The 14,369-nt window shown below is 39.1% G+C and overlaps 1 pseudogene; it reads right to left on the bottom strand.

Moving 5' to 3' along the window:
- Positions 1-643: 643 nt before the first annotated feature.
- On the bottom strand, positions 644-1,195 carry LOC143683370 (PRELI domain containing protein 3B-like; annotated as a pseudogene).
- Positions 1,196-14,369: the final 13,174 nt, after the last annotated feature.

Genomic DNA, 14,369 nt, shown 5'->3' with positions numbered 1-14,369 from the left:
TCTAACCACTGTCACTTTTTAAATGGTGGTTTAGAGCAGGACAAGTTTTAAAATACAAATTAACATCCTTTAAAAATTACAATTTTTCCTTTTAAACTGAGTTCCTTCATGTCAACTATCGAAATTTAATGTGGCAGGGCATGTGTGCATATAAAGAGGTGGCTCTGCTTTGCTCTGGGGTTAGTATAAGTAGAGTTCCTGTGCATGGGAAGCTTTAGAATTCAACCTGAAGGAGATATAATATGCCAACACCAATTTCAAAGTACTGTTTCAAAAATTGCAAAATTCTAACTTAAATACTGGAATCCTTAAAATGAGATGATTGGTGTTTCAGTGGTAGAATGCTCACCTTGCATGTGGGAGACCCAGGTTCAATTCCTGGACCATGCACCAAAAAAAAAAAAAGAAAAAGAAAAATATTAGATGATCATTTCCAATAATACAAATTTTGGATGGTATCTTTTATTTAGAGGCCCTGCATCTCTTTGTCTTCATCAAAAGTCACATACCCTTTCTTGAGCTTATTACAAAAAAGTCTACCTAAAATATAGTTTTTTTTCTTTTTAAAATAACATATAAATATATTGGCAGCTTAGAAAGACTGGGGATCTGTTGTGGCACACCAATTTTCATGATCATTTCTCTACAAATCTGCCACCACAATCGGTGTCCTTATGCTTCCTTTTGCCGAAGCCATCATTCTTCAGTCTCAACAGTTGACTTAGGTTTTACCCAATCCATTGCTTCTTGGCCTTTATTAGTGTTTGAACAAATTGTATTTGCCATCAGTTCTTCCAGGTAACTGCTGAAGCTGACTCCTTTCTTGAGTCAAAGCAATTTTTTCTGGGTCTTGAGAATTTGGTTTGTATAAACATTGTTCATCTACTCTAACCATATTTGTAAATGAAATATTAGTAAATTTAAGTTTCATTGTTCTCTCTACAGGATCAACTACCAAATGCCTTTGCACATATACTTCGGTTCTTGCTGCACCAATAAGAGATTTCACCATGAAGGGCAGGCCCCACTCTGTGTTGAGAAGTCCATGGCTGTGCAGCTTTCCAGGGGGATCCATATGTCTGTCCAGTACATCAACTCCAACCGCACTTGGTTCCATTGAGTATTTCTGCATGGCAGCTGTTCTAACAGTTTCCCATGAGTGGTCAAAGATGTGCTCTGAAGACCATATCTTCATGGTACCAGCAACGGGTATGATGTCCTGGTGGTGCTAGGGGACAATAAGGCAAGAGGCAACCCCTGTCCTAGTCCCACTCCCCAGCCACCCCGTACCTTGCTATGACATTGGGGCAAAACTGGCTTCATAGATTGAGCTGGGAAATGTTCCCTCATCTTCTAATTTTTGGAGGATTTTATGAGGATTAGTATTGATTCTTCTTTAAATGTTTGGTAGAATTCACCTGTGAAGCCATTTGGTTCTGGGTTTCTTTCTGTGTGTGGGAAGTTTTAAAATTACCAAGTCAATCTCTTTACTTTCTATTTTATCTCCAGGACTTCTATGTGTAGAGCCTGATTAACTACAGGGGTTAAACAAAAATGCCTGAAGGTACTTTATCCTTATTTCTTGTTCTTCCTACGATGCTACTACCCCCTTCTCTCTCTAACAAGCTTGTAAGGATAGCTTCTTCCTTTGTTTTGTCCCCCTCAGTTTTGCTCATTCTTTTCTCTGTACTTCAGGACAAAACTTCTTTCTCACATCCCAAAATCTAATCGTAGGGTCTGGTGAAGCACTTTTCAGTGTTTGTGTGTATTTCTTGGTGTCTTTGCCCCATTTTGTGTAGCATTGGCAAGGCCAGCCCTGTTCATCTTAAATAATCATAATTCAGAAAATTACTTTCTGCCTAAGTAGTGTTTTGTGTGTCACATTTAGGAATTGTTTGTTAACACTATTTAAATCCCAAATTTAACAATAAGCTCACTACAGCCATATTTAGACTATCAGAACTTTATTCCTGGAAGGATTTTGGAAAAGATCTGGCCCGAGGACTAAGCAGCAGCCATTCAGAGCTAATCAACTGTTCCCAGCTAGGAAGGAAAGGCTGGTGTTGCTATATCTTCCAAGTTAGAAAAAAGGAGCCAGAGATCTGGATATTTATGGGAAATATACAGATTTTTAAATGATACCAATTACTTCAAAACTCTTACAACTCTGTTTAAGTACATCAACTCCAACTGCTCTTTTTGTTTACTTTATCCTGTTTTGTGCTCAGCATGCTGTGGAACGGTGACAGATGTTGCTGAAGAGTTGCCAAAGAATTTAGTTGAAGGAATTCTACAAGATTATGCTTTTGTTTAAGCTACACTTTGGTTACTCCAAGCACACTTTCCAGTATGCTTACCTTGTTACTTGTAACAAGATCTTACTACATTTTAAGGCTGTTACAGGTAAGAAACAAGTTTTTAGCTTCAGCCTTTTACTATAAAAATTGGCTATTTGGAACCAAATGGGTATTAAGAATCCATGCCAGTGAACTTTCCTCCTTCCACTCTGTACTGTTCACTTGATTAACAAATCATTTATAATGTGTACCTTCAAAGACATTTTGGTTTGCTCTAGGAATTGCCCCTTCTACCCAGCAGAAATTGAGGAAATACTTTAAAATCAAGCATTCATTCTCCTATTCAACTCAAGTTTTAAGATTTGGTGTCTTCTGGAAGCATGATAAACAAGCATCCTGGACAATCTGACGTTCAAGGAGAGTGGATTAGGAAGCATGCTCACAGAGAAGCCAGCACAATTATTCAAAGCAAAGCTCCGCTATACTTGGAAATGACTAAAGATACTTACATTTTAAAAATTGAAAGGGTGCCATCATTTTTGGAGACGAAAATAGAATATCCCTGGCGAAGTCTTCATCTTCAGTTGACCACATAGATGATAACGGATGTGAGTTATCCGTTTGCAAAATGATCTTGGTTGAACATTTTGATCTCCAAAGTGTTCTGAACTCCTTGCAGACATCTGGCACAGCCCTTAGTTGCCTAATCCTTTCTTACTGAAGATTTGCTTTCTAAGGAAGGTTTCACTCAGTGGGGGAGAATGAAACCCCCGACCACATTCTAATGTACTGGTCTGTGGTAGAGCAGCCTTTCTCAGATCTCAGGAAAAGGCAAGGTGAAGTCAGCTCTTAACACTTCTCTCTCTCACCTATAGACCTTTAGAACCAGAAGCTTTTGAACCAGTACAACTGTGTGTATAAACATGATTTTCCAAGCAAGGCAATCCTTTAGGAGGGACCATTTAATGGTGAAAATTAAAATCTTGAACATTCAGCCTTGGGAGGTGGGGGGGAGTGACTGATGCTGGAGAGTTTCAATAAAAACACTATAAGAATCTCTCCTGAAAAAGTGCTTTTACACCCTTGTTTGTGACTTCTGTTTTGTAATCCCTTAATGAATAGCAATAGTGATAAACATTTTATAGATCAGGAAGAGACTATGAGATGCTTCTGAAAATTCACCACTAGCACATATATTTCATGTGCGAAGCAACATTTTGGCAGATAGACTCAGCTTAAACTTGGGTCTGTCCCAAATTGGCTTTTAGAATCACAAATTAATTCCACGTGGAAGTCCACCAAACCTTCAGGCATTAAACTGAGCATAGTAGAAATTCTTGAAACATATATCACACTTGATGAGATGGTTGGTTTTTCGGACAAAAAGTGAGTCCAGAGGCTAGACATCTGGTGGTGGTGTTTATGCAAAACCCATCGTCAAATTACAGCATATAGAAAAATAAGCAGCATTCACTTTTTCTGCCATTCTTCCCAGGAACATATTTTTGGTTTACTCTCCTTAAGAAAATACATTAAAAATAATAAAATAAGCTTTATAGTTTTCCAAACTTATCATTCCAGTTGGTTGCTCTTGAGGAATGTGACTTGTGACTACTTTGGGAAGCTGCAGTTTCTTCTTTTCTTGTGCATATAGGTAAGATCTGCTCAAAGAGGAAAGGAGGAGGATGTATCTTTTCCAAATTCTGACTTCCTTCTCACCACCTGCTTTGATTTAAGTCAAATGACATGTTGTATTTTTTTCTTCTGTAATTTATTCCATTTCAGTTAATCTTCCAGCTCTAGTTAATATTTGTTGGTTATTTTACAAGTATTCTTTTATACTTACCCATCAGATTCTTAGTTTTACTTCTATAGGCTTTAAGATCTATGACCTCGAATTATTACTCCTTTTTCCATTATGAATAATCTTAGTGTTTCATCTAATGGAGCTTCAAAATACTTAAATTGTTAAAGATAGTATGAGTAAAAGTGATTTACAGTAATTTTAGTTTACCACAGTAATTCCACATTTGAAAAGTTCTGAACATAAAGTTAAAGAGGACTTAGTGATTTGACCAATATATTTTATCTCTTTGGGCCAAGGTCTCTATGTTAGACTGGGAAAGGAATGCTGTGGTCTATTTACCCCTCTTCTGTGTAGAAAACTTCTCTTTACTTTGTACATTTGTCAAGTCCTACCAGCATCTTGGTACATTCGTAGCATTAATTGAGTGTTCTAAAAGCTCCTTACATTGGTGCATAATGAAAAACTTCTTTCCTGGAATGTTTCTTTATATATGGTAGGTTTTAAATGTACAACCTTAGGACCAGGTGTTCAATAATGCTTGGAGGAGACTTTCTTGAAATTGCTACACTCAAAGAGAACCTCGAACTGTGTTAAAGTTGGCAGTTCAAAACAGTTTTTATCTATGAAAAAAAAGTCTAAACTCTATTGAAATCACTGTATTATTCACCAACAAAAAAAGGGGACTGTCATTTTGAAGGCCTCTTTCCGAGATGGAACTGAATTGTCCTGGCCTCACTGTAAGTGGATTTCTGCCCATAAAATGAAATCTCTTTGTGGCTTGGAGTTATAAGTTTTAGTGCTTTCATGATAAAACGAGCCCAGAGACATTTCTTTACTGTAAATATGTCTCCACTGAAATGCTCTTAAATGGTATTTGCTTCCATTACCTATGGTGGAACCAGATTCAAGCATCTCATAGAGTAAGCATATGCACGAGGAATCAATATGTGTTTTATTAGCACCAAGAGACTGTTTGGATTGATTTTTTTCCCTTTTACCTTTATGGGCAATTCCTATAAAAAGGTAAATTAAAAAGTTAACCATCTGCTACCTCACTTTTAATTTAAAATCTTTTATTTGATTACTCTTTCCAGGTAATCAATGCTTTCTATTTTGCTGTTAGGCTGGCTAGTGAATGAAGGTGCCTTTAATTTATAGCTTTTATTTATCTAACGGTATTGTCAGAGTCACAATCTTTATGCATCCTATTAGTAGTCTGGAAAATATTTCTTACTACATCGAAACAGAACAAAATTCAATTTAGAAATATAATTTCCTGCCATGGAGACACTTGATAACAGGGGGGAGATTAATGGAGCCCAGTGACAGAAACTTGATTTAAAGCAGGAGATTAGTACTGCTTTATCAGCCCATGCTGCAAGTGAATTGGCTCCAAAAGAAAAAAAAATCTGTTTGAAGTTGCTGAGTTGTCTGCTTGTCGGTTGGAAAAAGGTCTCTGGACATTTATTTTGTTATTGCTGAGTATTTGCTGCATGCTTGTCTATTTGACAACATAGGAACAAACCTGCACATAACACCAGCTTGCTTATTTTACAGTAGTGGCATGGTTCTTATTATTCCTTTTGATCCCACAGGAAGCTTGACTACTGTGGAGGTCAGCTTCGGACTTAAGGGGATTATATTCAGTAAATCATGTCAAAATTAACAAATAGAATTGCGCTGACACTCCGGTTTAGTTGGATTTATGTAAAATGTTTAAATGTTTTTTTTTTTAATTGCAAAACTCCTGTTCCGAAATCCCATTATCAATATTTTTCTCTATGCTTTCCAGAAGCCACACTTTTCTTTCCAACTAGAGAAAGTGTGAATCTTCTCAAAGAATTGAAAGCAAATCTGAAGAGTGCCTCAGTGGATAGAAATGCCCACTGCACATGTTCTGAAACAAAATGTGGCGCTTGGTGAACTGTTAGAACGTGTTCTAAATGAAATGGGTCCAAGTTTTGATTTTTTTTTTTTTTTTAACATGGGCAGGCACCAGGAATTGAACCCGGGTCCTCGGGCACGGCAGGTAAGCACTCTTACCTGCTGAGCCACCGTGGCCCGCCCCCAAGTTTTGATTTTTGATGAGAGGGAAATTAAATTATTTCTAGTGCTGGAATTAAACATTTTGAACTGCTCTTGTCCTATATAATTTTTTATACTTAGTATTTGTCTAATCAGGTCCTCCTAGGAATTAAAAAAGAAACAGCCAATTTCTCACTCAGTGGCTTACAGTAACAGCTACATATTTTTCAGAAGCTTGAATTTTAAAATTAGTAACAGATGAATTACTTAGTTACCTTGTTACTGAGGGAAAGAGATATATTTAACAACTTTTATTTGTTTTTACTGACTTTGAATTTTGTAGAAATGAACTGAAAAAAATATTTTGCTTTAATTTTGATTAAGTGGTATGTTCTAGTTTGCTAGCTGCTGGAATGCAATATACCAGAAACGGAATGGCTTTTAAAAGGGGGAATTTAATGAGTTGCTAGTTTACAGTTCTAAGGCCGAGAAAATGTCCCAATTAAAACAAGTCTATAGAAATGTCCAATCAAAGGCATCCAGGTAAAGATACCTTGGTTCAAGAAGACCTATGAAGTTCAGGGTTTCTCTCTCAAGTGAGATGGCACATGGCAAACACAGTCAGGGCTTCTCTCTCGGCTGGAAGGGCACATGGCGAATATGGCATCATCTGCTAGCTTTGTCTCCTGGCTTCCTGTTTCATGAAGCTCCCCGGGAGGCATTTTCCTTCTTCATCTCCAAAGGTTGCTGGCTGCTGGACTCTCTGCTTCGTGGTGCTGCAGCATTCTCTGCTCTCTCTGAATCTCGCTCTCCAAAATGTTTCCTCTTTTATAGGACTTCAGAAACTAATCAAGACCCACTCAAATGGGTGGAGACATGTCACCCCCTAATCCAGTTTAACAACCATTCTTAACTAAATCACATCATCCAGGGAGATGATCTCATCACAGTTTCAAACACACAGTATTGAATAGAGATTAGTCTACCTTTATGAAATGGGATTTATATTAAAACATGGCTTTTCTTAGGGGGCATACTTCCTTGCAAACCAGCACATGGTAGGAAGAGTATTTTGCTAGAAGTCAGAATGTCTAGATTATAGTTCAAGACCATTTAATATCTTCTTGTGCTCTGATGGACATATTTTGACTACTGTTTCCAAGAGAGTTGAATAGTAATAAAAATATCTGCCTTACAACATCACAGGGTTATTGAGAATATCACATTAGCTAATTCATGCAAAATTTTTAGGCATGTATAAATTGCTATAGGCTTATAAGCAATTTTATTAAAGTAATATTGGTATATAGAGACGACCTTAAATATATCGCATTTAGGATTTTCTTGGAACATATATATAATTTTTCAGACATCTACCTTAAATTTAGATTGATATAGCTAAGACTATCAATATTTCTTGGAATTGATCCACGGAGATTGTGTAAATGTTTAAAAATATACAGAGAGAAATGACCTGTGAGAAATTTCTCTTTGGAACTGAACGTATGGGATCATTGAAACAAGAGAGATTTAGGGTTAGTTTGACTTGCTCTTGGGTGGCTTGCAGTCTGTTTTAAAAAATGAATGACAGCGAATGAATGATAGTGAAGATGGTCAGCCTAGTGGCAGGTGCTTGGGTGGCGCTTTGTCTGATGTCACTCGTGGTCTCTTTGGGGTTAATTAGTTTGTCGACTCTTCTTGCTTGTTTGGTGCCTGAAAAAGCACATACACCTGCAGGACCTATTAGATTTCCTTAAAACTCTTATCCTGGCTTAAAAGCACATACCAAACTCATGCTTAAAGTGTTTGAAAGAGGCTGAACATTCACTCAGAGGGGAAGGACTTGCTTTCAGGAATTTAAAAATCATTTTCAAGCCATCAGAATTCAGCAGAGTAAACAACCTCAAAGGGTTTTTAATTTCAATTAACATGCATGCACTTTCTTCCCTCTTGGTTCACTGATACAGCGGGACCTTCAGTGACTGTGCCCTTTGACCTTTCTCTAAGCATGAAATTACCCCCTTCTGCTTTTTCTCTTTTGCACTTCCTTTCCTAAATGACCTGTGTTTGGTGATACAGTTTAAGTCGTGCGGTGCCTACTCCAGGCATTGCTACTTGGATTAATTTTAGTTCCCTCCCTTCTGAGTAACCCTGATTTTGCTGGGTCGTGATCATCAAGCTAACCCGGGAGGGGCTGGAGTGAGGTGCCTTCTTGGGAGTGGGTGTGGGTCCTGTCTGAAGTTCACGGCATCCCAAAATATTTGAGGTTAACTATTCACCCTGGGGTTCACAGCACTGAAGATTTTCCTTCTTTTTTGTTTTTCTTTTTCAACTTGCTCTTCTTTGTGCCTAAAGTGGCTTTTTGGGAACAGGAAGGCCAGGCCTCAAGATGACCCACTGTGACCTCTAAGCGGTGGTTAGGGTTCGAGCTGGCAAATGAAACGCAGGGGACCCAAACAGCTTTAATCTAATACCACGCCTACCAAGCTTGCTGGAAGGAAACAAGGCAGGAGTTGCAGCATTTTCAACTCATCAGGGAGGTCCCACAGCTTCCCAAGTAGCTGCTTCTTTTGCCCCCTCACCCAGACAACTACAAGGAGTGGGAGCCATGGTGTGTGTGGGCGGGCCGCCTTGTCACAGAGCGTGTGCAGCGCCTTTTTCCCATTGATCTTGTATAGGGTTCCCATCAAGTCTGAGGTTTGTATGCCAGCTTGCAGATCCCCCAACTCAAGTTTTGTTCCATACACTATGGAGGGAGAGGCAACTTTCCCCCATTTATGGTAACTCCATTGTTCCTAAGTATGTCAGTTTGAAAGGATTATGTACCCTAGAAAAGCCATGCTTCAATCCTGCTACATTTTGTGGAGGGAGCCCTTTATTTCAATCCCTATTCAGTACTGTAGGTTGGAAACTTGATTAGATTATCTCCCTGGAGATGTGACTCGCCCAATTGTGGGTACTAACCTTTGATTAGAGGGAGATGTGACTCCACCCCTTTCAGGTGGGTCTTGATTAGTTTATGGAATCTTCTGAAAGAGGAAACATTTTGGAGAAAGCAGTGGGGTCACGAGAACCAGGAGAGCCCCCGCAGCCAAAGACCTTTGGAGATGAAGAAGGAAAATGGCCCTAGGGGAGCTTCATGAAACAAGAAGCCTGGAGAGGAAGCTAGCAGATGTTGCCATGTTCGCCATGAGCCTTTCCAGCTGATTGAGAAAGCCTGAACATCATCAGCCTTCTTGAACCAAGGTATCTTTCCCTGGGTGCCTTAGATTGGACATTTCTATAGCCTTGCTTTAATGTGGACATTTTCACGGCTTTAGAACTGTAAACTTGCAACTTAATAATTCCCCTTGTAAAAACCCATTCTATTTCTGGTATATTGCACTCCGGGAGCTTGCAGACTAGAAACAGTGCTGTAGGAGAGCAAGGTCATTCTCAGGCTTGCCTGCATCGGCTGAGGCCTGGTGTTAACCCCTTATATGCATAAACATATACTGCTGTACAAATAGTAGCTCTGCTACATGCAATGCTAATGCTAAGCTTCAGTGTTCTATTTAGAGTGTTTTTAGTATCACTATTTATGACTGTTTATTTTCTAGGGGATTAAATTGAATACTGTAGAGGCATTATTAAGTGTATACTGTATGCCTCACTTTATTATAGGTGCTGAGAATGCAAAAATGGAAAAGACTCAGAACTGGTCACTGAACATTTCAGAGCCTGAAGGGAAATCTCTTAGTGTGTGTAGCTTACTACTATGGTAAATCTCAAGTACCATACAGAACAGGTTAGGAGCACACAGAAGAGAGCAACTTCCACTTCTACCGATATTTTGTGTCTTACCGACTCTTATTCAGTCTTTCTATGACAAGCATGTCCTTATAGAATAGTAATTGATGTTCATAATAATTACTCTGGGATGTTGCAAGATCTAAAATAACCCCCTGAATCACTAAAAAAAGCCTTGAGAGTTATCTGAATTTTATTATATTTAGACATGATTATATTTAGACCACAAAAATTAGACATTAAGTTATGGAAAAATAAACTTGAAGTATTTCATGTTAAACCTAAACTTAGGGAGCTCATGGCTTCCCAGAGTTCACATCTGTGAAAAAGCTGAATTACTCAAAACCACCAAATAAATCCGTAAACTGTGGCTCTGTGATGAGCTATAGCAGATTAGAGTGCTGAGGCTTGTTACATCTAACCTTAAAGCAGTGTCAAGGGGCATAACCTTCCTTCCAAAACATACATTTAGGTGAAATTCTAAGTCAGGGAAGCCATGAATCTAACCCAGTCAATTCTGGTTTTATTATGTAGGATATTTGCTTACAACATTCACAGATGTTTTCTTTTTTCTTATAATCTGTCTAATTTATGAGTCTTTCATCAGTTTGAAGGAGAAACCAAGTTTAATGTAGGCTAAGAAAGTGTTCCACAATCAGATTTAGATTCAACAAACTAAACAACTTCTGAACACCGACTAAATGCCAGGCGTTTTCACACAATTATCTCGGTTGAGTAGCACTGTAAGTCTTTTATAATATTTCACTTTCCAACTGAGGGAAATCAAGCTCCAAGAAGTTGAATAATTTGGCTACTGTCACACAAATTGGCAAGTGGCAGAGCTGGCGTTTGAACCCATGTATTTTGAGTTAAAGAGAGATGCTCTTTGCATTATACCAGCATGAACTATAATTTGAGAAGGAAAAAGTAGACAAGGTTTGTGGGACTATTTAGAAGTCGAGGGCAAGAAGTTGTAAAGTTGAGAATTATAATAGTGTCTTTTAAGTTCTTCAAACAGAGCAGTTGTTGTGCGTGGGATGTGCAGCTTCCACGTCTCTGTGTGGCTCGTTCCTTCCCATTCTTTAAATCTCAGCTTTAATGCCACCACCTCAGAGAGGTCTTCTCTTGCATCTTTATTTTCTACTGCAGCATAATGTTTGTTTTCTTTATTGCATGTTTCATATTTACTTTAAAAAGCTCCATTTATTATCTCTTTCTGCCTTTGAGCTATGAGCTTGATAAAGCTATTGTGTCTTCAGGGGCTAACACAGTGATTGCCACATAGCAGACAATTAATACTTGCAAGATGAATAAATGAATAAATAGAAGATGTCCAGTGAAAGAACTGAATAAAGCAGATACTTATCATCTTTAATCCCGATTAAAAACCAAAACTGGTGAAATCAGAAATGTTTAAAATTGGCTGATTGAGCGCACATTTAATCAACAATCCCTCTCTGAATCCAACTAAAATAAGGGTAAAAGGTTTTATTTAACAGGGAATGAAGCTTTAAGGAAAAGGGACTCAGGAGAGGACAACCACCATGCTATTCTGGAAGCTACAGAGTAGATGGCTGAGTTATAAATGGCAAAGCAGATTTGAGAAACCTGAATCCTGGTCCAGCAGTGGGAAAGTTAAAAAAGAGAACTGATTTACACTGAAGAACTTTAAGAAAGCTCTGGAATTGGTGGCCCAGATTCTTCTAGAGGGGGAAATGGATGTGGGGCCAAGAACGGGAGGACTGATGGAAACTCTATTTGAGAAGCCGGAGAAGGAAAAACTAAAATCCCCAAATCCAATCTCCTTCTCTCCCTTTCTTCCTCACCAACTTTTAGCTGCAATATGTGGTGCCCAGCTAGAAATTGCATTTTTCACTTTTTTTTTTGGTAGAGTTATGACTCCATGACCAAATGTGGGCTATCTGGGATGTGATGGGTCAGATTCTTAGAAAAGAAGTTACTTGCCCTTCAATTTCTCTCTCATCTCTTTCTGTGAACTGGAATGGGGTTGTTGTGTGATGAGTCAGCTTTGACCAGGTAGGTGAACACAAGCTCCAAGAAGGAGATAAAGCAACAAGATAAAGTGCACCTGGATCCTTGGATTATCTCATGGATCAAAGTCTATCCACTCAATATAGTCTGCCTACTTCTGGATTATTTTGTGTGAGAGTAATAAACTTTTCTTAATTAACGTAGAAGCAGACCTTAAGAGCTTCTTTCCCACTCTGCATAGCCAGTCAACTGCCCCTTGGCTACTCTGGTGGGAGACTGGAGGATTATTTTTTGAAAGATCATTCTGAAAACAAGGGATTGGAATGAATGTTTACATATTGAAAGGGACTCCACTCACTCTTCCCTTCTGCAAGGTTCACCTGCATGCCGGAAACTGGAACTATATTGTCTGAAAAATCTGATCAGCCCAGGAGAAAAGACCTTTGTCTCTTGACATGAGGGGTTTGCCAATGAAACTGCCTAGGAAGATGACCTTATACTGAAGAATAAAATTGGCAAGCCTTGCCCATGCGCATGGTGCTTCCAATCAACTTATTAGTGCAATACTTTTAAGTAGGAGCTGATAAGCAAGGAATGTCAGACATTATAGGGAAGCATCTAATTTGGGAGGCAAGGATAGAAACAATATTTTTTTAAAAAAGCATCTTGGAGGGAACAGGCATTAGGAATGCAAAAGGAAGAAGAAACTATGAACGAAGGAAGTCATTAATATAGGCAAGGAGATGAAAGGAAATACTGTAGCCATAGACGAAACAAAAACAAAAACAGTGGCTATGAAAAAGGAACATTCAGAGAACAATAGTGACAATTAAAACTGAGAGAAGAGATGAAAGCTCACTGGAAGGGCAGGAAGACAGAGTTGAAGTAATCAGCTGGAAAATACATCAAAGAAGAATTTCTAGTAATCACCCAGGATTCAAGGACAAGAGTTTCTAAAATCAAGAGTCCATGGACCTGCAGGAGAGTTAAGGGATCCAACCACTTTGGAAGTAGTTTGTTGTTGTCTGTAGAGTAGTGAGTGTGCATAATTGAGGGGGTAACATTTTCATTACCAGACTGACTGCCCTTTTTGACCTTTCAAAATATGTGCATGCATAACTTTCTTAAAGATAAAATCAAGACTTTAAAGAAAGCTACTATACCAACTTTTGGGGGATCATAAAAGTGATAGATACTGGCTACTGAGGGTCTTCTATGTTTTAGGTACTGAGAAGAGCTTTTTTTTCAGATATTGTTTTTTTTCTTACATTAACCCTGTAAGTTAGCTACCATTATTCCCATTTTACAGAGAAGAATTTTTCACCCCAAGAGAAATTCAATGACTTTTCTATGACCATGTCTATAAGGCTCCAAATCCCACCATTTGCCCCCTGGGCCAGTCTGTATGTCTCTGAGGTAATTTCCCAGAACCTGTGCTAAGCACATGCCTGACTCAGTGGGATTCCTGGAAACCGCGGCTCCCATGGCACTGCCGAGTGACAGAGATCCACGATGGGGACAGTAGTAACAGCCAGATAGCAAGGCGGTTTGAATTTGATCCCAAGAAACAACAACTCTGTTCTCTTCTAGCAACTAGGAGCAGGTAGGGGACTTTTTTTCTGCTGGCTGCTAAATGAGACTGAGTCTTCAGATGCCAGGCTCCTCTCAGTTAAAAGACCTTGAGTGGAACTGGTATGGAGAACAGCAAGAGTCATCATGGTGGATGAAATATGGCTTTTGATTCCCTTTATTTATTTATTTTTTTTATGAGCTGGTTTTAGACTGCCAGGTTCTTTACAGCCAACTTCTAAGTAAACTAGAACTGACAGATAATAAACATAGAGCTAGGGCTGTAGCAACAGAAATCAATGCATTTCAAGTTCCACATAAGAGAAAGCAGTCAAGATGTTTCGAGTCCTTTTAGAGTGATGAATGCAATTTACAGATAAGCAAGAAAACATGATTGGGAATAGATGGTGTAAGATTCCATCAAGGAGATGGAAAAGAGGTGTCTGATGGGGGTGATGTTGCTAACCTTAGGAAGTGCCAGCAAAATCAGCTCTGAAAGTTGGAAACACATGTGACCATAAGCCAAAGAGACAGGAAGAGCTTAGGTGGTGTGTGTGAACTACCACCCTTCCCACTTCCCCAGCCCCCCACCGCCCTGCTGTAGAGTGAGTTGCTACACGGTGCATTCAGGCACAACAAAAACTTTCAGCAAATGACTGCTCTCTTACTAGAACAGCACAAAGAGTCCAAAAGAGCAGGGGAAGAGGTCCCATAGTGGCCACTCTCCCAGAGAGGCCAAACTGGATCAGGATCGGTGCATGGCAGCTCGCAAGCCCCCCTTCATGTTGGAGGGCAGAGACCCCGCGCTGTCTGAGTGTGAAATATTTATTCATGCAGGGGAAGGAGGTCCTACCACTGAGAATCCCAGTCCTAATAAGCATCTGGGGTGG

Source organism: Tamandua tetradactyla, chromosome 5, assembly GCF_023851605.1.
Source record: "Tamandua tetradactyla isolate mTamTet1 chromosome 5, mTamTet1.pri, whole genome shotgun sequence".
NCBI classification, from domain to species: Eukaryota; Metazoa; Chordata; class Mammalia; order Pilosa; family Myrmecophagidae; genus Tamandua; species Tamandua tetradactyla.
The sequence above is the reverse complement of the archived record's forward strand: the minus strand, read 5'-3'. Positions and strand labels throughout refer to the sequence as shown.